Source organism: Lynx rufus, unplaced genomic scaffold (assembly GCF_022079265.1).
Source record: "Lynx rufus isolate CCGP_SWC_20201006 ecotype Redwood Valley unplaced genomic scaffold, mLynRuf1.p SCAF_17, whole genome shotgun sequence".
Taxonomy (NCBI): Eukaryota; Metazoa; Chordata; class Mammalia; order Carnivora; family Felidae; genus Lynx; species Lynx rufus.
This window is the reverse complement of record NW_025814831.1, coordinates 12314669-12335799: the sequence shown is the minus strand read 5'-3', so window position 1 is coordinate 12335799 and position 21131 is coordinate 12314669. Positions and strand designations below refer to the sequence as shown.

The 21131-nt window shown below is 54.1% G+C and overlaps 1 protein-coding gene across 2 annotated transcripts in view; it reads right to left on the bottom strand.

The window, feature by feature from the left end:
• ITPK1 (inositol-tetrakisphosphate 1-kinase) overlaps positions 1-21131 on the bottom strand; it is a 179507-nt gene that overhangs the window by 146256 nt on the left and 12120 nt on the right. The window lies entirely within an intron of this gene.

Sequence of the window (21131 nt, the reverse complement as noted above, 5' to 3'; positions counted from 1 at the left end):
ATGTCTTTTTTTTTTTTTTTTCTCCTTGGAGGGGGGGGGAGGGGGGGAGGAGAAGGGAGAGCCATTCCCCTGACTGGACAGCCACCACCCCTCCTAACTGAAGACCTGCCCCCATACTAGGTGCCCCACCTGGAGGAGACAGGCAGGCCACAGGTTCCTCACAGTGCAGACACCGTAGCGTGAGTCAGCGTGTTCTTTCAGACCTAGGACAAACCCAAGGGGTCCCTGGAAGCAGCTTTCCCTCAGGAACCCAGGAGGTGGGCGAGAGGCAGGGCTAGTGACTCACCTCCCCAGCTCCTCCTGGAGGAAAGCAGAACCGCCAGGGCTAACTGGCACATGACAGCACAAATCCCACCCCTAACTTTCATGATAGGGAAACTGAGGCAGGGGGTGGGGGGCTAGATATCCCCCAAGGAAGTGCATCCAAAGTGTCATCATTTCAGGGGCAGCCAGAAGGCTCAGTCGGTTAAGCACTGGACTCTTGATTTCGGCTCAGGGCATGATCTCACAGTTCGTGGGATGGAGCCCCACGTCGGGCTCTGTGCTAACAGTGTGGAGCTAGCTTGGGATTCTCCCTCTCTCTCTCTTTCTGCCTCTCCCGTGCTCATGCTTTCTCTCTCTCTCAAAACAAATTTAAAAAAAAAATTTTTTTTTAAGTGTCACCATTTCAGATCACTCCAACTTTTCATCTGAAAACAAATGTTGAGACCCCTTAACGGCACTCAACACATTCTGGCTTTTTTTTTTTTTTAAGTTCATTTATTTATGTCATCTTTACACCCAAAGTGGCGCTCAAACTCACGACCCCAAGATCAAGAGTCACATACTCTTCTGACTGAGCCAGCCACGCTCCCACTTTTTATTATTTAATTTTTTTATGTTTATTTTTTTACAGCAAGAGAGAGACAGAGACAGAGACAGAGTGTGAGTGGGGGAGGGGCAGAGAGAAAGAGGCACAGAATCCAAAGCAGGCTTCAGGCTCTGAGCTGTCAGCACAGAGCCCAATGCGGGGCTCAAACTCAGGAACCGCAAGATCGTGACCTGAGTTGAAGTCGGACACTCAACCGACTGAGCCCCCCAGGCACCCCCCACTTTTTAATATAAAAATTCTCTAACAAATTCTTTTTGAGTCTTTTACTACCCCTTTACAGGTGCTATAATTTTTCTTTCTTCTAATTAGGGAGGAGCCCTAAATTGCAGGAGGTGGGGGGTGGGGGGTAGGGAGGGTGTTTCTAGAAGCAGAGACCCACAGGGGCTGCAGGAAGGGTTGGTTCCAGCAAAACCAACCCTACCTACCACCTTCCACCCAGTTGTCAGTTGGCCTGCCTGGGGGCTAATGACTCAACCTGTTCTCTCCCCAGCAGTTTCTCATTCCCAAGAATGCAAAGTCATTTTAAGCTAGAGCAGGAAGAGAAACAGGAGTCCCAGCGCTGACATTTCCCTCCTTTGGAGCCACCGGGGGAGAGAGAAGCCTGCCCAAGAATGTCTGATTTTTGTAGCACCTATCCTCAAGGCACCACACACCCTTAAAATAACTGCACAAGTGTGTGTCCTGGGCCTACATCTGGGATGGTGACACTCTCAAAGGCTGCGTTCCAGCATACATTACATTACACATCTCCATCCGCCCAGACCCTGCTGCTAACACTCCCTTGCATTTGAAATCTCCCTTCCGGCCAGACGGCTGGATTCCAAGAGCATGAGAAGGGTTCTTTGAGCCCTTGCGGTTGGGGCGGGGGGGGGGGGGGGGGGTGTCTGCCCTGCTGCCCGGCCTCCCACCACAGAAGCGCAGAGCTCCCCATATGACTGCCGTCAAACATTTGCTGGGCTGGCCTAGTCACAGAGGGGACCCCAGACCACCAGTCCCCGCCTAGAGATGTTGGTGGCCACAAGGCCCCTGAATACAGCAAACATCTGGGGGATGGCAGGGGGCACAGGAAGGTTACTTAAGATTGCTGTTGGAGCCGAGCCCTGAGGGTGACCGGGAAGGAGGCTGCCTGGGCGGGCCAAGCACCAGACACAGCCGGGGCAAAGCCAGGCCTTCTGGACACTGGGGTTCCCTGGGTCCCTCTGCCATAGGGACCAGGGTTACAGTCCCATCAAAGGAAAGGTGAGATTACCCCCGCCCCGATCTCAGAAAACTTAAACCACGAAGCGCCTTATTCAAAATTTCCCCAACCCCTCAGCTATTTACAGGATGGCAGTGGTGTCCAGGTCCAAGAAGTCAGTCAAGTCACAGCCTTATCCTTCGGTCTGTGATGAAGGACAGGGAGTCAGAGCCTGACTCTGACCTTGCTTGACCCAAGTCCCTCCTACAGACCAGCCCCCAGCCGGGGGGAAGAGAAAGGCAGTGTGTAGGAACACAGTATTCACTTCCTATTGCTGTTGTGACAAACCACCACAAATGCAGTGGCTGAGCACAACACAAACTTCTCTTCGGTTCTAGAGGTCAGGAACCAGTCAGCAGGGCTGCGTTTTCCTTCTGGAGGCTCTCCAGAGACATCATGCCTTTACCGTTCCCGGTTTCTGAGGCCACCTGTATCCCTCAGCTTGTGGCCACATTGCTTTGACCTCTGCTTCGTTGTCTCATCTCCTTCCGCCCCTCCTGTCTCCCTCTTACAAGGACTGGTGCAGTTACACTGGGCCCACTCAGGTGACCCAGGATGCTCTCCGACCTCAAGATCCTTGACCTTAGTCACATCCGCAAAGCTCCTCTGCATGTCGGGGACCATATTCACAGGTTCTGAGGACACCTGTTGGGGGGACTTTATTCTGTCTAGCCCAATACAAGGCTCTTGCAGCTCTGGGCCATCCCACGAATCTCGGACACTCCCTTGAAGTGTTCAGAGGCAGGCCAGGTGCAGATCAGGACTCATCCAGAGTTTCGTTAGGAGCTTCAACAGTCACCAAGGAGGATATGGGAACTCAGGCCCCACATGCCCACAGGATTCTAAAGAGACAATGGGCAGGGTGCCTGGACACTTCAGTTAAGCATCCAAATCTTGATTTTGGCCCAGGTCATGATCTCGAGGTTTGTGAGTTCAAGCCCCATGTCAGGCTCTGCACTGTCAGTGCAGAGCCTGCTAAGGATTCTCTCTCTCTCTCTCTCTCTCTCTCTCTCTCCCTCCCTCCCTCCCTCCCCTGCTCCTGCTCTCTCGCTCTCTCTCATCTGTCTCAAAGTAAATACATAAACTTTAAAAAAATAAAATAAAGAAATAAGAAACACATAAAGAGACACTGAGCAAAACCAAACACCGACACAGGGATCCCTGATGGGGAGAAGCGCCCTGGGCCTGGGTGATAGAGACCTAAGGCCCCAGACCCGGAAGCCTTGGCCCTAAGTTGTGGGGAGGGGTAATATTCCTGACCCCTGGGCCCCCCGTAAAGCCCATGAGAGATGCCCAGACCAGACAGGCCTTCCCACTGCTCACTTCAAGGCCAACTGGCTTCACTGAAGGCCAAGTCCCTCAGACCCTGCCAAGTGACTCTGAGCAGTGACAGACACCTCCCAAAGAGAGGTGTTTGGAACCTGAGCCCAGCACGAGGCATGCCAAAGCCAACAGGGGCCTGCTGGGTCCCCCACTGACAGGCCCAGGGGTGCTAGGCCCTGGCCTCAGCCGCCTTCCCAGACGCAATCAACTCTAGAAACAGGCAATGGCTTCATCTGGCGCTCCTGGAGCCCTCACATTTAGGGGAGGTTCCGAAGCCCTGGCACAACCCAAACAAATGATTGGCAAAGGCAGTTAATTCCTGAGTCCCCTCACTCCCCATTCAGGCCTGGTCTCCCCGAGCCCAGGAGAGGGGACAAGGGAGGAGACAGGGGCCAGAAAGGGCACTCACTTCACAGGTTCCATTAAGGGGTATGACGGTCCTTTTTTTTTTTCAAGTGAGGGAATTCAGAGAGGTCAAGAAACTCACCCAAATGTTATGCTAAATGGAAGAAGCTGGACAGAGAAAGACACAGACTGCATGGTGTTACTTACATGTGAAATCTAAAAAACATTAAAAAATGCAGCTCATAGGAACAGAGACCAGAAGAGAAATGGGGGGAGGCTGGTGAAAGGGACAAGCTTTCCGTTCCAAGATGAATAAGATCTGAGGATCCAGTATAGGACAGGGTGACTACTGAAGTTTACCGAGAGTGGGACTTAACTGTCCTCACCAGCTCCAACAGAAACAAACAAATACGTGAGGCAATGGATGTGTTAATTGACTCAGTTGTGACAATCATCTCGCAATTTATGCATACAACAAATCACATCGTACACTTTTTTTTTTTAATGTTTTATTTACTTTTGAGATGGAGAGAGACAGAGCACACGTGGAGGAGGGGCAGAGGGAGAGAGGGAGACACAGAATCCGAAGCAGGCTCCAGGCTCTGAGCTGTCAGCACAGAGCCCAACACGGGCCTCGAACACCATGAAGTGTGAGATCATGACCCGAGCTGAAGTCGGGCGCGTAACCAACTGAGCCACCAAGGCGCCCTCCACATCGTACACTTTAAATACGTTATAGTTTTATTTTTCAGTTATACCTCAATAAAGCTGGAAAGAATACACACGTATTTAAAAAAATAAAAAGAAACTCGTCCAAAAGCTCAAAGCAAGTAAGTCACAGCAGAACCACAATCTAAAGCTGCGTCTGTCAGCAAAGACCATCCTCACTCCGTGGCCTGGGAGGGCAGGGGTCCAGCCAGGTCTTGGGGGTGAGGCTTCTGGGGTTTCTGGAGGCGCAACAGTTCTGGACACAGCTGCCCCCCACACCCCACGCCGCCAACTGCCCCAACCCTGGGCTGAAACCCCTCCTCCACACTTGACCCTGGGGAGGTTGGGGGAGCCCTGTGGGTGAAGAGCCAGAAGGCACTTCCAGGGGCTGTGACCGGCCTCAGATGCGCCGAGACCACGTGGAGTGGAGACTGGACACGCCACAGGACTCCTGTCTCTCCCTTCTCCACAAGGCTGGCTGACTACGGTGTCACTTGGAATCCACGTGCTCCAAGCAGAAGGACCACGGAAGCAGAGCTCAGGTCTGTCACAGGAAGGGTTGCGGCTCCCCAAGGAAGGCAGATGGTGACTGGCCCGACTGCAGGGGCTGAACGCCCGCCATCAGGGTGGGGACCCTGGTACACAGGGAAGGTGGCGGGGCCGATGTCTTAGGAAGGTTCTGAATCCACCATCGAGAGAGAGCGCAGCTGGCCAGGTCACTGGACTCAAGGAGACCACAAAGGCACCCAAAAGCACAGGCCGGTCAGGCCTCGGGGGACCCAGTGCCTGCTCCCGGTGACAGGCACACCCCCCCACCTCCTTCACGTTCGGGCTCCCACCCTGCCGGGCTCTGCAGCTGCAAGCCATGGCAACGGGCCCCAAACGTCTCGACAAATCCCTCAGCGAGCCCCACGCAGGGTGTCACAGCCGCAACCTAAAGCCAAGAGCCTGGGCCCCACGCAGAAGTGAAAAACGCAAAAAAGAGAAGGCCCTGATTCCTCAGAAGGGAGAAGCCTGAGTCTGGGCAAAGGGCAGCCTCCCTACCCCGGAGGCCACCGGCCTGCTGTCTCCACAAGCCCCACTCCCCCGGCCTGTGACGTCTACACTGAAGACATGACTCATCACCTCACCACACCCCCAAACTGGCTGCGGCTTCCCCCAACCCCCACTGGCACCAAGGCCTCTGTGACAGGTGCCTCCCTTCTGGTCCAGGGAACCTCACCCCTGCCCTCCCCCACAGGCCACTGCTCTCACGCTTCCAACTCCCTGCGCACGCGGGCAGCCCCCCATCTGGAACACCCCCGCTCCCCGTGCCACCCTCACCCGCAACAGAACCCAGGGGGCGGCCCAAGGGGAAGGCCCATGAGGAGCCCAGGGAGTCAGAGCACAACCAGAACCAGACTCCTTCCCAAAGGTAAGACCCACAGCCCACGCCCATCCTTGAGTACGGGGACCTCTAAACATCCCAGCCCACTTTCCTGACTCAGGATGCTACTCTGCTGGACAGCTCTCCAGGAATGATGGTCATTGCCAGGATACGAACTCCAGACAGAGAGGAATGAGCCCAGTTAGCAGGGGGAGACGGGGGGGCTTTTTTTTTTTTTTTTTTTTTTTTTTGGCCAGGGTTGTCTTAAACTAAATTCCTCCTGATAACTTGCTTTCTCACAAACTGCCTTTCTGTCCAGAGCATTCTTTTATTCATTCACGCACGTATTTCATGCATACTTCCTGAGCACCTACTATGTGCCCTGCATGGTTTCGCTACCGGGGATACGACAGTAAAGACAGTAGAAAGGATTCCTATCCTGAAGGAACTTAGAGCATAAAGGGAAGGGTGAACAAGCAAACACCTGAAATAAATACAACGTGTGACATGTTCTGAAAAGACCACTCAAGGGCCTGAGACAGAGAAGTGGGACTGTGCTGAGGTCTAAAGGCTAAGAGGCCAATAGTGTGTGGGGGGGGGGGGGTGCCTGTGAGAAGCAGGAACAGCATCATGTGCAAAGGTCCTGAGGTAGGAAAGAGTTTCGAGCAGCTGAAGAACTGAGAAAAGATCACAGTGCAGGGAGAGAGAGGCAAGAGGCACATCTTGGGGCCCTCAGGGGCTGTTCCTGTGCCATTTGGTAACCTGGGAAAGAAATTCCCTTTTTGCTTAAACTCATCCGAACTGGGTGTTCTGTCATTCACATCCACAAGAATCCTGGCTTTCACAACATCCAAACCAAAGCATCACATTCTACCACCTTCGCCAACAACCTGTGCCTCAAACTTGATGGCAACACCAGCACCCATCCAGCAGCCCAGCCGAAGCCCGGCATCCCCCCCCCCCACCTCTCCTCTCCCTCATCCCCCACCCCATCAGTCACCACAGAAAGCTTTCATTTGGGCCTCTAGGCAGCCAAGGCCTGGGGGTCCCTCCCCCAGGGAGGTGGCCTACGCATGCTGGAAGGAGAAGCAGGAAGAGGAAAAACAGATGGCCTCTCGGCTGAGGGGAAAAGAGAACCCCCAATAACACTGGCTGGTTGATTGCATATAATTATGAAGGAAAACGCTCTTTAAAATTAGCTTCCCAAATGTGGATATAATTTCAAGTGTCCCTTGCAGTGTGATTACAGCGTCAGCCCGACAAATGTTTTATCGTCAGCTCAGATCATTCAGGCCCCTGCAGGCAAAAAATAACGAAGCCAACAGAGGTGCTGGAGCCAGACAGACAGAGCTCCCGCTCCCGGAGAAGCGCTCCCAGCTGCCCAGGGGAAGCACCAGCCCAGGAACCCCAGCACGTTGGGAACCGGCCTCACTCCCTCCCTCACTCCCTCCACCGCCAGCACAGGGCCCTCCCCAGGAAGGCACGAGGCACACCTTTCTTCTTTCTTCTCCCTTTCTGGATCTTCAGAGTCCTTGATATTCAGACTCAGATCCCAAGAGCTGCCGGTTAATAACAAGGGTAGCTTCACTTACTGGATGCCTCCTATGGCCAAGTGCTGCACTCCGCGCCTCAGTTTTCCCATCTGTAAACGGGCGTGTTGATGGCGTGGAACTCATCACATGAGGAGAGAATGATGCCTGGCACACAGTGCGTGTCCCCCTCCCCCTCCTCCCACTGAACCCTCGAAGAACACTGGCTGGCTCTACAAATGTGGACCTGGGCCTCAGAAAGCATACAGGAGACACCGACATAGTGGGTGAACAGCAGGCATGCAAACACAGCTCTACCTGAGTCCAAGCTCCACACCTGTGTCACGCCGCGTCCTTGCTAGGCTCAGGGGACGGTGGAAAAGGCGTCCCTCTGAGCTTCTCAGTGTGCATTCGGACGGCGGGCGGCAGCTTGGCCCTCCCCAGCTTTAGCACACGACCCTCTTCAGGGGTCTGGGTTCTGACACATCACAGGCTCCGGATGGGTGGCCGGCCTCCATTACTCCCCTCTCTCACCAGAAGGTGCCCCCTAATTCGGGGGCCTGCACCGCACTGGGTCCCCCCATTTCACACACAACAGAACCAAGGCCAAGACTGAGAGGGACTTAAGGTCATGGGAGAGTCAGGAGATCAACTAACTGTCATCAGGCACCCATGACAGCCGACTACTGGGGGATGGGGAGGACCACACACCAGCATCCACAATCCGCACCAGCACCCAAAGACAGAAAGATGAGAACACCGAGGTTTGGAGAAGCCTAACAGGACAGGTTCAGGGTCCCCAACAAGGGAGGGCCGTGATTTTCCATCCAGGCCTCCCTTCTTGCAGGCCAGAGACCCGGCCACCCTGAGTAGCCATGAGCACACAGCCATGAGGGCCTCGACAGGTGTGTGAGAACAGTGAGCGGCAAACAAAGCAGGCCAGACCTGTGACTGGGTAGCAACAAAGCCAGGCTGGGAGCCAGACAGGAGCCGTGGGGGCGGGGGGGGGGGGGGGGGGGGGGGCAGGGGCTACAGCTAGCACTGGTTCTTACTAGAGGGACACCCCCAGGGGACATCTGGCAATGTCTGGAGCCATTTCTGGTTGTCACAACTCGGGGGGAGGGGGGCGGGCAGGGAATGGCACCCTGAGCATGGAGACCAGGCATGCTGCTGAATATCCTTCAATGCCCCAGGACAGCCCTGACAAGATGGAAGGATCCAGCCCCAAAATGCAAACAGTGCCCAAGCTGAGGAGCCCTGAGCTACATTCGTCTGTGAACACGCACACGGATCTGCCGAGACCTGCAGTTGGTGCAAAAAACCAGAACTTTCAACTAAATAAATATGTATGTGTGTACGTACATACGCATTTATGTAAATGTGGATATATGCATGCACGTGTGGTTTGCATGTACTAGAATACCCTGGAAGGATAAAAAAAAAACAAGAAGCGATTCTGAGGGGGCAGCTAGGGGTGAAGGGGGCACAGCTAGGACAAGACCCTTTTCACTGTAAGTCCTTTCTTACCTTTTGATTTGAATCATGGGACTGTATTGTCTATTTCAATGCACACGCATTCTCTCGAAAATAACACTTCCTGTGCATGTGCACAGTCTCCCTCAACTCCCCAACCTCCACATTTTGAAAGCCTCTTGAGCACAATAACCCAAGGTCAACCACCCCAAAGCACCTTACTGAGAACGAACTAGAGCCTCGAGTCAGATGTGCAAAGAGGCACAGAGAGTTTCCACGCGTCCCCCCAACGTGCCCACCCCACCTACACGCACAAAGCTGGGCCTCTGACAGCCCCAATCAGGGTACGGCTGATGGCAGAGCCTGTGGGGTGACCCAGCCCAAGCTGGCCACGCTACAGTCCCGGCTGATGCCAACCAGGCCAGCCAAATTTCCATCCCGTTACAACCAGCCTCAGCGGAAGGCAGCGTGCACTCACTGGCCTGAGCCCCACTGGGCCTCAGCACCAGCGGACTCCAGAGGGGCAAGGAGCCAGGAATCCAGAAGGCGGGCTGGAAGGGCGTGCTCACCCTGCCTCAGCTATACTCCCGGGCGCCAGGCACTAAAGTCACCCAGTCCTCTTGCCGGGGGCACCTGCCTCCCCAGATCCGCCCCCCATCATGCTAACCACGTCCCCCAAAGAAACATACTTCACCAAGGCCTGGCGGACACCTGGCCAGCCTTTCTGGAAGGTGCTTCCTTTGGTCCTCAGGTTGACCGTCCCCCCTCCTCCCCCAGCCTTCGCCCCTGCGCACTCTGCACCCTCTGCCCCACCCTCCTGGAATGACCACTCATAAAAGCAGGACTTTGTTCTTTCCTATGACCCACTACCCATGCACTTATGGACTCAAGGCCCATTTCCTGGCCCAATAAGGAGATAAACGCCTAACTCTGCAGGGGGTTGACACATCTCAGGTTTAAAGAGAAGCTTCACAGGGGACGGGCCTCCAGGTTCCAGAGCCCCGAGGGCAGAACTGGGTACAGTGGGCAGCCTCGCAGAGCCCAACCCTTTTAGGCCTCCTCAGTGACCCCTGTGGTCCTCACACTCCCCTGGGGGGGGGGGGGAGGGGGTTGCGATGGGAACCTGAGTACACTGAACATCCCAAATCCTACGCGGTCTCCTCCCGCCGGCCCCCTAACCTGCACAGCCCACTTCCCCACCGGGCACCTGTCGGCCTCACCCCTCCTTCCCTCTCCCAGGCCCGCACCCAAGGGGCAGCAGGTTTTCTAAACCAGTGCTCCTTAGAGATGAGTGTACAACAGCCACATGACCTCCTGGGGGCTCTGCTAAAATTCGGATCCTGATCAGCAGGTCTGGGTGCGAGGAGATGCTGCAGTTCTCACGAGCCCATGCTGGACCACACCCCGAGTGGCGAGGTCCTAGTGAGTGTTCACATCTGGCCAGCAGTCCGGCCCCTCCCCGCTGCCTGGTCAACCACAGCAGCCTCCCACCCTGCAGCCCAGAGCCCCAGTCTCGTCATCTCCGGTCTGTCCTCCGAGGAGCTGGCAGAGCCCACAGGGGCCTCGGCCCGCCCTGCCGACTGGCCTGCTAGGGCTCCCACAGCCTCCGAGACAAAGGCCAGGCGCACAATGATGGCTTACGGGACCCTGTGCCACCTGGCCTTGCCCCGGGCCTCACCCCTCATGCCGAGGCTCCTGGAGGCTCCCACCTGCGTCTGCGGCCTCAGCTCCACCTACCCTAGGAGGGAGGGGCCAGGGGGTCCCCCCAGTGGAAGATATTCAACTTCTGGCCTCCTCATCCGTTCAATGCCAGGACGACCACGCCTGACCATGTGGGGGTCCCCTCCTGCCTGCTCCCAGCCAGGAACATTCCCGTGGTGGGGAGAGACTGCCAGGGCAGGGGGCTTGGGGCAGACACAGGAAGGTAGCTGCTCTGCGGACCGCTTCAGAACGAGAAGGAAAGGAAACAAGAAGCAGGGCCGCCCCTCTGTCAGTCTGCTCTGGAAACTCATCTGTGCCCACAGCTCAGAGGAGGCCGAGAGGGGACCTCCCCCCACCCCCGCACGCCACCCCTGCGGCTGCATCAACGAGAGGCTGTCAGCCAGACTCACCCTCCAGGAGCAGGTTTGAAAGCCACCATTTTATCATCAAGTGCTTGCCTCGTGCTCAGTGCTCTGCATGGACCTCCCGTCCCCCGAAAGCAGCCGAGGGAGGTGGGCCCCGTCATCATCCCCCGCTGAAGCTTACAGACCTGCAGTGACCTCCCGGTGGGGCAGCCAGGATCCAAGCCAGGGGGCCACCTCTGGGCTCCAGGCTCCTAACTACTCGGTGTGGGTGTAGTCCACGCCTGCCACTCACAAAGTGGACAAGACCTGCCACGGTCCTAGGCACACTCCTCCCCCTGCGCTCTATTTTGCTGCTTTCCAGACGTTCTCAGCCCAGGCTTCCAGTGGCTCCCTCAGCCCCCATCTGTCCCCCAACCCGACATGCCCAGAGTCCCTGCTTGAGGGCCCCTGACCTCACAGCACCACACCTTCACCCGTGCTGGCTCACCACTGGGAGCACTTTGCACCCACGCTTGTCGGCCCAGCGAGCTCCTCCTGACCCTCAAAGACCCAGCTGAGGGTCACCGCCTGCACGAAGCCTTCCTCAACCTTCCCAGACAGAGAAAGCGCACCCCCCCCCACCTCCGCCGTTCCTTGAGCAAGTCTTCAAGGCGCCCTCCCGCCTGAGCTCCCAGGGCGTGGGAATGTCTGCATCCCCAGCACCTAGCGCCGTGTCTTAACACAGACCCACAGCACTGAGTGACACCCCCATCGCAGTGATAATACCATCCACCTACCATTTACCGAGGAGCTCCAGCAGGGTGTTTCTAAAAGTTATAAATAAATAAATGTGGCAGGCAGTGAACTGCAGGGCCTTACGCTTGTTATTTCAACTGACACAGCAACTGTTAAGGTTCAGTGCATGCTTACCCTACAGACGTAGAAACGGAGGCACAAAGCAGCTCAAGAACTGGCCCAAAACCACAGAGCTGGACAGTGACAGCAGCAAGGGCCCTCCTTCCGAGGCCGGCCTGGGCACCCTGGCTGGCAGCTGGAGGGAAGACAGCCCAGGCTGCCCCGTGTGGACAGAGGAGTCCGCCCAGCCCAGAACTGCCTGCTCCAGGGCACAGTCACCCATCTGAGGGCTGAGCACAGCCCCAGGGATGGTGGGAGCACTGCTCTTGCAGGTGACATTTAACACCCTAATATGCACAGCCTGTGCACCTGAGCATGGGACTCTGGAAAACCGCCCCATTGTTAGTGAACACTGCCCAAAGCTTTTTTATTTTTTTTTAATTATGTATTTACTTTTCAGACAGAGGGAGAGACAAAGACAGCGAGAGAGAGCAGGGGAGGGGCAATGAGAGAGAGGGGGACAGAGGATCCGAAGCAGGCACCAGACTCTGACTCTGAGCCCAGTGCGAGGCTTGAACTCATGAACCATGAGATCAGGACCTGAGCTGAAATCAGACGTTCAAACTGACTGAGCCACCCACATGGCCCTCTGCCCAAAGCTTTTTAAAAGGTCATCAAGGTCCACAGACTGTTTTGTGTAGTAATTGGATGCAAGCCTTTGCACGCCTCACCCCCCCCCCCCCGCCCTTAAGTAAAACTTACACCACACACCATGGCCTGGAAAGCCCTGAACAATCTGGCCCCCACCTGCCTCTCTACTGTTCCCTCCCTCACATCTCCAGCCATGCCCTCCTCCCTGCTGCTCCACAAATACACCAAAGCCCTTGCTCAAAAGCACCGCAGGACCTTTGCATTTGCTGTTGTCCCTACCTGAGAGGCTCTGGCCCCAGCCTTTCAGATAACTCCTTTCTAACCAGTCAGGCCACAGCCCCAGGTCTCTCTCCTTTAAAAAGGCCTTCTGTGTCCACCCTGAGGACAGTCACCCATCCTCTTCGCATCCCTGCTGAAATGACCCCCTTTAACTTGCTGGCTGACATACCTTTCACCACCTCTCCTCCAATTTGTCCCCACAGACTGAAGTTGCGAAAGGACTTGTCCACCTCGCTGCCACCGGTCTCTCACATACGTCCACGGTGGCTCACGAGGCCTGGCACGGAGGGATGCCAACAGATGTCTGCGAACAGACACTCGAACGGGGGGGATGCCGGAGGTGTCCCACTGGAAGCACACAGAAGCAGACCAACAACGAGACACTGGGCCCGGAAGCAGCGCAGAAGTATGATGGCACCCACCAGTGCAGGAGGCAGTGGTGGCCGGACTCCTGCTAGTTTCCCCACTGAACACCCCAGGGGCTCGCCCAGTTGGAACAGTCTAGCACTCGGGTGCTCCTGTGTTCTTTCTCTTCTTTCAGCTAAATAAAATGAGGTTCAGCAAGAGGGGCTGCCACACAGGTAACCCCAGGCTACAAACCGGGACCAAAACCCAGCACCGCACACAGGGCAACCATGCCTGCCAAGGTCCCCCCTCATCAGTCACCAATGCGAGCGTCCTCTCCATAAGCTGACACCAAGTTCCCAGAGGACCAGGCCACAGAGCACCTGGCTGGAGCTGGGCACAGAGTGTGTTTCCAGAAATGTCTCCTGAACAATAAACAGGCATCCATCCCTCATGAGCCTGCTCAAGAACGAGCACCCTGGGGTCTCCCAAGGTGGTACGTCTTTTCCACCCCCTCCGTGCCCAGCACAGCACCCTCTGAGCACCTGCCAGGTACCAAAGAAGGAGGGGTCTGTGAAGTGCCCGGCTGGCACACACGACCAGATCCCACACCCTTGTGTACAGAAATGACCTCAATTCTTGACCCCGTTCAGGGTCTGTGCCCTTTGCAATGACTTTATGCTCTGCTCAAGAGGTGCTGTTCACTGTGCAAGCTAAGCACTGTGGCATCGTATTAGTGTCACCGTCCAAATGTCACAGATTACAAAACCGAGGTTCACAGAACTAAGTGCTTTGACAAAGGTCGCAAAGCTAGTAAACTGCAGAACAGGCAGGTAGCGGACCAAGTTGTGTTTGCCCACATCTCCCCAAATGTCTTCTTTGAGATGCTAATACGTCAAATGCAAAACACTAAGTTAAACAAAGATAAAATGTGTTTTCAATCTCACGGGATACATTGCTCCCCAAACTTATGTGACCACAGAAATTCTTTAGCGAGTTATCTTGTAAGAAATCCTGTTGTGAAGAATGCTTGTATATTGTCTTTCCCAAAAATCTAAACCACAAGTGTCAAACAAGAAAAGTTTCTCTGGGATCCCTAGAACCTTTACTTCAGAGAATCTGTGGCATTATTTATATTTTAGTATCACTACAAGTATTTTTCTAGGAATTAGGTTTTTTTTTTTTAAGTTTATTTTTTGAGAGAGAGAGAGAGAGAGAGAGAGAACACAAGCAGGGGAGAGGCAGAGAAAGAGGGAGACAGAGAATCCGAAGCAGGCTCCAGGCTCCGAGCTGTGAGCACAGAGCCCGATGCGGGTCTTGATCTCACGAACTGCAAGATCATGATCTAAGCCGAAGTCGGGCGCTTGACTGACAGAGCCACCCAGGAGCCCCTCTAGAAGTAGGTTCCATAGCTTTCATCTGAATCTCAAAGGTATCAATAATCCCCAAGAAAGGCTAAGAAGTTCTGTTCTACAGAAACAGGTGATTTATGTGAAAGACTATATTTCCTCCAATAAATTCAATTTATTGCTTTAAAAAAAAAAAACAAAAAAAGAGGTGAAATTCATTTTGACTCCTTGAATCTAGGCTGGCCCTGTGCCTTGTTTTGGCCAACAGACGTGGTCGAGCCATCAGGCCTCCAGAAGCCTCGGACATGCCCACTGTGTCTTGAATCCTTGCCTCCTGGATAAGAACACACTGAGGCCACATGCGGGAGGATGAACACACGTGGCCAGTCATTCCCAGTGCCCAGGGCAACCCTGACCTATAGCTCATGGCAGATCCACCAGGGAGTCTGGTCTGAACTGTCACCCCACTGAATGGTGAGTCAAACCAATGGTTACTGCTTCAAGCCGCAACACTCAGATGGTTTGTTACTCTACGTTAACTAATCAAACTCTTCCTTACACAAAATGGATCAGAAAGGGAAGGAAGACATTTACATTCACACAGAGATGTCCGAGGCAGCATTATCTACACCAGCAAGAAAAGCAGAAATAATCTAAATATTCAGTAATAAGATTACAGCTTACTGTATCAGAGTACAGATGTCCAATAAAAAGAACTATTCCACAGTGATTAAAGACTATGCTCTGGGGTTCCTAGGTGGCTCATTCGGTCGGGTCATGATCCCAAGGTCATGGACCAAGCCCTTATCAGGCTCCCGCTGGGCTCCGCACTAAGCGTGGAGCCTGCTTGAGATTTTCTCTCTTTCCTTCTGCCCATCCCCCCACCCTCTCTAAATAAAAAAAAAAATTTAAAGGATCGTGTTCTGTCGTACTTTATTTTCAGGTGTGGTAACAGCACTACGTTTATGTTTTAAAGGCCATGCTGAAATATTTACATATGAAATTCTATGTCTGCAACTTGCTTCAAAATCACATGGGGCAGATAAAAAACAAGATTAGCCATAAGTCAATAATGGTTAACACATATTATTGAGGTGGTAGGGGAGCTGTGTTCATTTTTTATTCTTTCTTTTGTATATGTTGGAAATTTTCATATTAAAGGTTCATAAAAACTACATTTTAGGACAATCATTCTGAAAACTGTGTAGAAACACGGAATTTGTTTACACCACAATGCTATGTACAGAAAGCAAAAACAAAATGCTACAGTACGTGCAGAAAACAAAAGTCAAAATGCTGTGCACATAATGATTTCAACCCTGTGACTCTTACACACAAAACAGAAAGAGGGAAAGATGTGGAGGGGTGGTGAGAGGGATGATTTGTCTCTTCAAATTCTGCTCTCATAATGTTAAACTGTCTTCACAGAGGACAAAAAAAATTTCAGGAAAAAGGATGACACATTCTTTCACTTCCTTCAGCTGGGGCTCAGCATGAAGGAGGCGCTAGCTGGGGGGGGGGGGCTCCCAGCAGTGTGTGGGGCTAGGAAGCCACAGGCGGGCTGTGGAGGCGACCCTCAGGCCCCCTCAAGGGCCAGTGTCTCCCACCCCGGCTGGCCAGAAGGCAGGGAAGAGTGCGGGGTGGTGGGGGGCTATCAACCAAGATCTGTCCTTCCCAAGTTTAAGGGATCACACCAGCAGCCCCTTCCTTTGGCCAGTTTTAAGATCAGAAATGACACTCAGCTCTCTAAAATTTATCTTCAGACAGAAAAAAAGGGGGGGGGATAAATGACAATCAGATCCCCCGCTATGTGCTAGAACCCACCTCCAGCAATTCAGCCATCATCTCTCTGATCGCCCAATCTGCCCTGCACTTGGGTGTTGATGTCCCCATTTTATAGAGGAGGAAAGGGAGCCCCCTCACCTGCCCAAAGTCAGCCATGCCCTGGGCGCTGGGGCTGGGGTCAGAAGTCACCGGTCAGCACACCTGTTCAGCCTCCTTCCCCAGGCAGCACCTGCACTGGGGCCACGTGCAGGAGGGGGAGGAGGTAGAGGGACCAAACCAGGCTGAGGCCCCTCCCACACTTAGACAGATAGCAGCTGGTGCTGTATAACCCCCACCAGGAGAGATGCTATGGACTAAATATTTGAGTCCTCTCAAAATTCATATGAAAGCCCTAACCTCTAATGTGATGGTATCTGGAGGTGGGGCCTTCGGGAGGAGATTCGGGTTAGATGAGCTCAGAAGGGCAGAGCCCCATAATGGGGTTAGTACCCCTATATGAAAGGCACTATAAGTGCCCCACCCCTCCGTGTGAGGTCACAGGAAAAAGGCAGCTGTCTAGAAACTAGGAAGAAAGCTCTCCCCAAGAACTGGACTTTCAACCTCCGGAACCATGAGGAATACACGCCTGTTGTTCAAGCTACCCAGTCTGTGGTATTTGTCATAATAGCCCGAGTTTATTTTAAGGAAGAAGGTAAAGTGTAAGCCCTGGGGGCAAGCCTAGAACCCCACACAGAGGCTGACAAGGGGCCCTGTGTAGTGTAGATACAGTGTAGGTCCAGAGTCGTCTCTATGCTATATTAAATGAATAAAAAGTTAAAGGTGGGAGAGCACAGGTAATGGGCCACCACTGGTGTGGAAACGAAAGTGGAGGGCTGTGTGTGTGTGCATACACGCTGGCTTGTGAGACTCAGCACACGTCCAAGAGGAGGCAAGAATGTGGAATGAGGGTTGCCTCCAGGGATGAGGGTCAAATGTGAGGAAGAATACTTTTTTATTCTGTGCCCTTGGCAGAATTTCACTTTGAAATGTTGTTGTTGTTGTTGTTGTTGTTGTTGTTGTTTTCTAAATATTTACCATTTGGTTCTTCACAGAAATTCGCCATTCTCCGCTCGAGGCTCTGTTCTTTTTTCTTTTAAGTTTATTTATTTATTTTGAGAAAGAGAGAGACAGCCCGAGCGCGAGTACATGGGAGAGGGGCAGAGACAGGGAGACAGAGAATCCCAAGCAGGCTCTCAGCGCAGAGCCCAAAACAGGGCTCAACCTTATGAACCGTGAGATCATGACCTGAGCCAAATCAGGAGTCAGACGCTTAACCGACTAAGCCACCCAAGCAGCCCTGAAATGTTACTTTTTAAGGAAAGATATTTTGTTTTGTTTTTTTAGGGGCACCTGGATGGCTCAGTTGGTTGAGTGTCCAACTCTTGATTTCAGCTCAGGTCTTGATCCCAGGGTCACGGGGTCAAGCCCTGCATCAGGCTCTGCATTGAGCATGAAACCTGCTTAAGATTCTCTCTCCCTCTCCCTCTGCCTCTCTCTTCCTTCCTCTCTTTCTCTCAAATTTAAAAAAAAAAAAAAAGAAGAAGAAGAAGAAAGGGTTTTTTCTTTTTTTTTTTTTTTAAGTATTCACAAGTCAGATATGAATCTACTCAAGAGAAACTCTGGAATTTCATGCAGACAAGTCAGCGAACTCCCTGAACTTGGGTTTCAAGGGCTCTATTTTTATCAGTCAATAAACTGAAATGACCCCTCCTCGCAGCCTCACGTAACAGATACGAAGTACTTCCCTCAGTTCTTCCTGTCCGGCGTGACCGCTCAGGTCCAAACAGCAGTCTCACCAGCTACACCGAAAGCAGCGGGTCACAAATTCATTTCCCAGGACTCTGAGAGAGGGTCCTCAAATAAGAACTCCTATGAGGGCCCCATGACTAAACAGCAGGACTTCAGCTCCCTGACCCGGGCTCCTGCCACCTTGTACAGCACCAAGAAGGTCCTCTGGGGCTCACAAAGATCAGGCCAGCTTTGCCTGCTGTCTGTAGTGGGCACAGCAAAAGGGAGAGCCCAGGATCGCCCTCACTTCCACTCCTGTCCCACAAGTACCACCTCTATCTATCTGCCTCAGAAGGTCATGCCACTAAGAAGGGCCACTGGCCTGCGAGAATTCTGGAACCTGCCACGCAGGACAAGGGCTCTGGGCTGGGCAGCCACTGGCTCCTCAATGGTCCTCACTTCCTCACCAGTTCCAGAAAGGAACCACAAGGGACCTCAAGCCCTAACCGGGCCCCACCACACTGAGCCTTCTCCCAGCCTCAGCCTAGCCCCTTCACCCGGGGCCTGCAGGACTGGGCCCCTGAGAAGTGTGCAAGCCTGGGTGTGGACACTCACCATTCACTTCCTCCCCCTTCCAGGTGTAACCACTCCCAGCGTGTCCTCCCCACAGCTCCCACCGGGCCTGTTCAGGGTGGAAGGGACAGGACAGGACAGGCCAGCTACGTGCCCTGCACCCACACTCCCCACCTCAGGGTGGACTGAGCCCCCCTCCAGTTCCACAGCCCCAATCGGACAGTTTGTAGCTGCGATATTCTCCAGGCTCCTGGTCTGGGAAAGAAAGACACTTTCCAAACGTTCCTTGTGCACGGGACAAGGCCATCAGTAATAGTTTACATAACACGGGACTGGTTTACCCCAAAACACTGTCCAACAACAAGGTTCCACACGGCACAGTGGGGCAGGGAGGACATCATCAGCCTTCACGCTGGACTCCTGGCAGCCTTGGCCTTTCCCCAAGGTCCCATCAAACTCCATCCCTAGAGGCAGAATTACATAAGCTCTTTCTCCAGGAGGCCCAGCGCCAGACCCCTGGGCCCAGGGCCCTCGGAATCTACCTGTGTCCAGCTGGCTGCGGGTTTATCTGAGGACGAAGATGGAGCCAGGGGCCCGGCCTTTGGCTCTGACTTGTGGGGTTTCTCTTCACTCCCCTCTCCGGAGCACCACCCTAGCCCAGCAGACCACGTGTGTGGCCCCTCAGGCTGGCAGAAAGCAGCCCCCACCCTCACCCCAGCCGGCCGGAGAACCCAGAACCAGGAAGCGCCCCTGCCACCCCGACTGCCCAACAGCCATCGCGATCTACTCAGCAAGCAGTCCCCAACTTCCTGTGTGGGGTCCGCCCTGCCCACACCCGGGCCATGTGGCCGGGACAGAGGCACTCCCTGGCCCCAGCAGCTGGCTCAGGGGCAGGCATGTGGCTCAGGCTGATCCATCAGGGCCACTCAGAATGAATCCTGGGTCCCTTGGGACCTGCACCCAGGCTGGAGGGAGGCCCTGGGGCCAACCTACCCAGGCCTGAATCCCAGCTCTGCCACCTGCTAGCTGTGTGATCTTGGCAAGTTATCCAACCTCTCTGTACCTCCATTTCTCCTATTAGAAGACAGGGGTACAAGCCCACACCCTCACAGGCTTTAGTGCAGATCACATGAGAGTACACGAGGGACTCGGCACACTGCCTGGCTCAGGATAAAGGTCAGAGTGAGGACTCACCTGGGACCATCCAGCCTGGGAACAAAGCCAACATGAGAGGCCAGGTCCTGAGACATCGTTTGAGCACCTGATTCCACCTATGCCTGAAGCCAGAACTCTCCATGGAGAGAACACTTACAGAGAGCCCCATCATTACTGAACCTAGTTGGCACTGAGGTTTCCGCAGGAACCCATCATCTCTGTGACTTGTAGGAATCAATCATACAGTTGACTTTCTGCTCAGGTCATTAACTTCATTCTGACATCGTCGACACTGATTGAGAGAGGAAGAGGACTAGATGACACAGCTGCCACGGTGTCCTCAGCAATGGGGACAGATTTGCGGGCACATGGCCAGGCCCACAGGTTTCGCTCTTAGGGGAGCCCCCGTCCACTGACAGTGCAGAAGCACCCACAGAACTGCCCGCGTCCCACATGGCTGCCCACTCCCCTACCCTTCCCAGGGAAGCTTCCAGAATCCAAAGAGCTGGCCCTTCAGCACTCCCAGCAAGGCTGAAGGAAAGATGGGAAAGACTGCAGGGGTGAGTGGTGGCGGAGGGACCCCAACCTTCCGGGCCCCGGGACTGAAACAATTCATCCTGACCAGGGGTGGGGTCTGCCAACAACAGCCCAGAACAGAACAGACCCTGCTTCACCCTCACACTCGGTTCCCTGGAGGCCAAAGTGGGGGCACGTGTGGGCTCCAGAGCAGAGGCCCAGCCTGGCCCGCCACACAGCCGTGGGCACCAAGCTGCAAGTCCTGCGCCCCGAGCTGTAAATCCTCATCTGCAAAGACCCCTTGTAGCTCAAAGGTTCTGGAAAATTACTCCTCCAAGATCGCAAACCTCTGCACTTCAGCAGAGGACGTTTTCTCTGCTGTCACCTGTAGACACGGAGGGTCTGATGACAGGTGAAGGAAGTGAGGGACAGCCCCCTTTTTCCTTCAAGGATGGTCTCTGGCCCCTTCAAGAAAGGAGGAGGTCTGCACGCTGAGCACCTCCTGTGCACGGGCACAAGGCCGACTCTTAACAAGGAAGAAATCAAGGCCCAGCGAGGGGCTGCAATGCACCCAGGGTCACCCATCCAGTAAGAGGCCAAACCAGGGTTCAAACCCCACCACCAAGCAGATCACAACTGTCCCCAGGACATCACTCGGAATCCATGGCCGGCCTTCCCAGCTGAGCAGAGATCAACAGAGTCAGCACCTAAATTTCCTGACTCCGGGCAAGGAGGACATCCAAATGGAACCGAGAGGGACATGGAAAAAAGCTAATAACCTATGGGCGCTGAGGATGAGGCGCTGGAAAAGAGACAAACAAAAGGAAAGCCATCCTGTCATCCCCTGGATCCACCTACCAAGAACAACACACCTCCATCATGGTCAAGGGGACAGCTTTGGATTCATGCAGACCGCTGTTCAACTCCTACCCCCAGGAGACAGCAGCCATGAAAGCCGG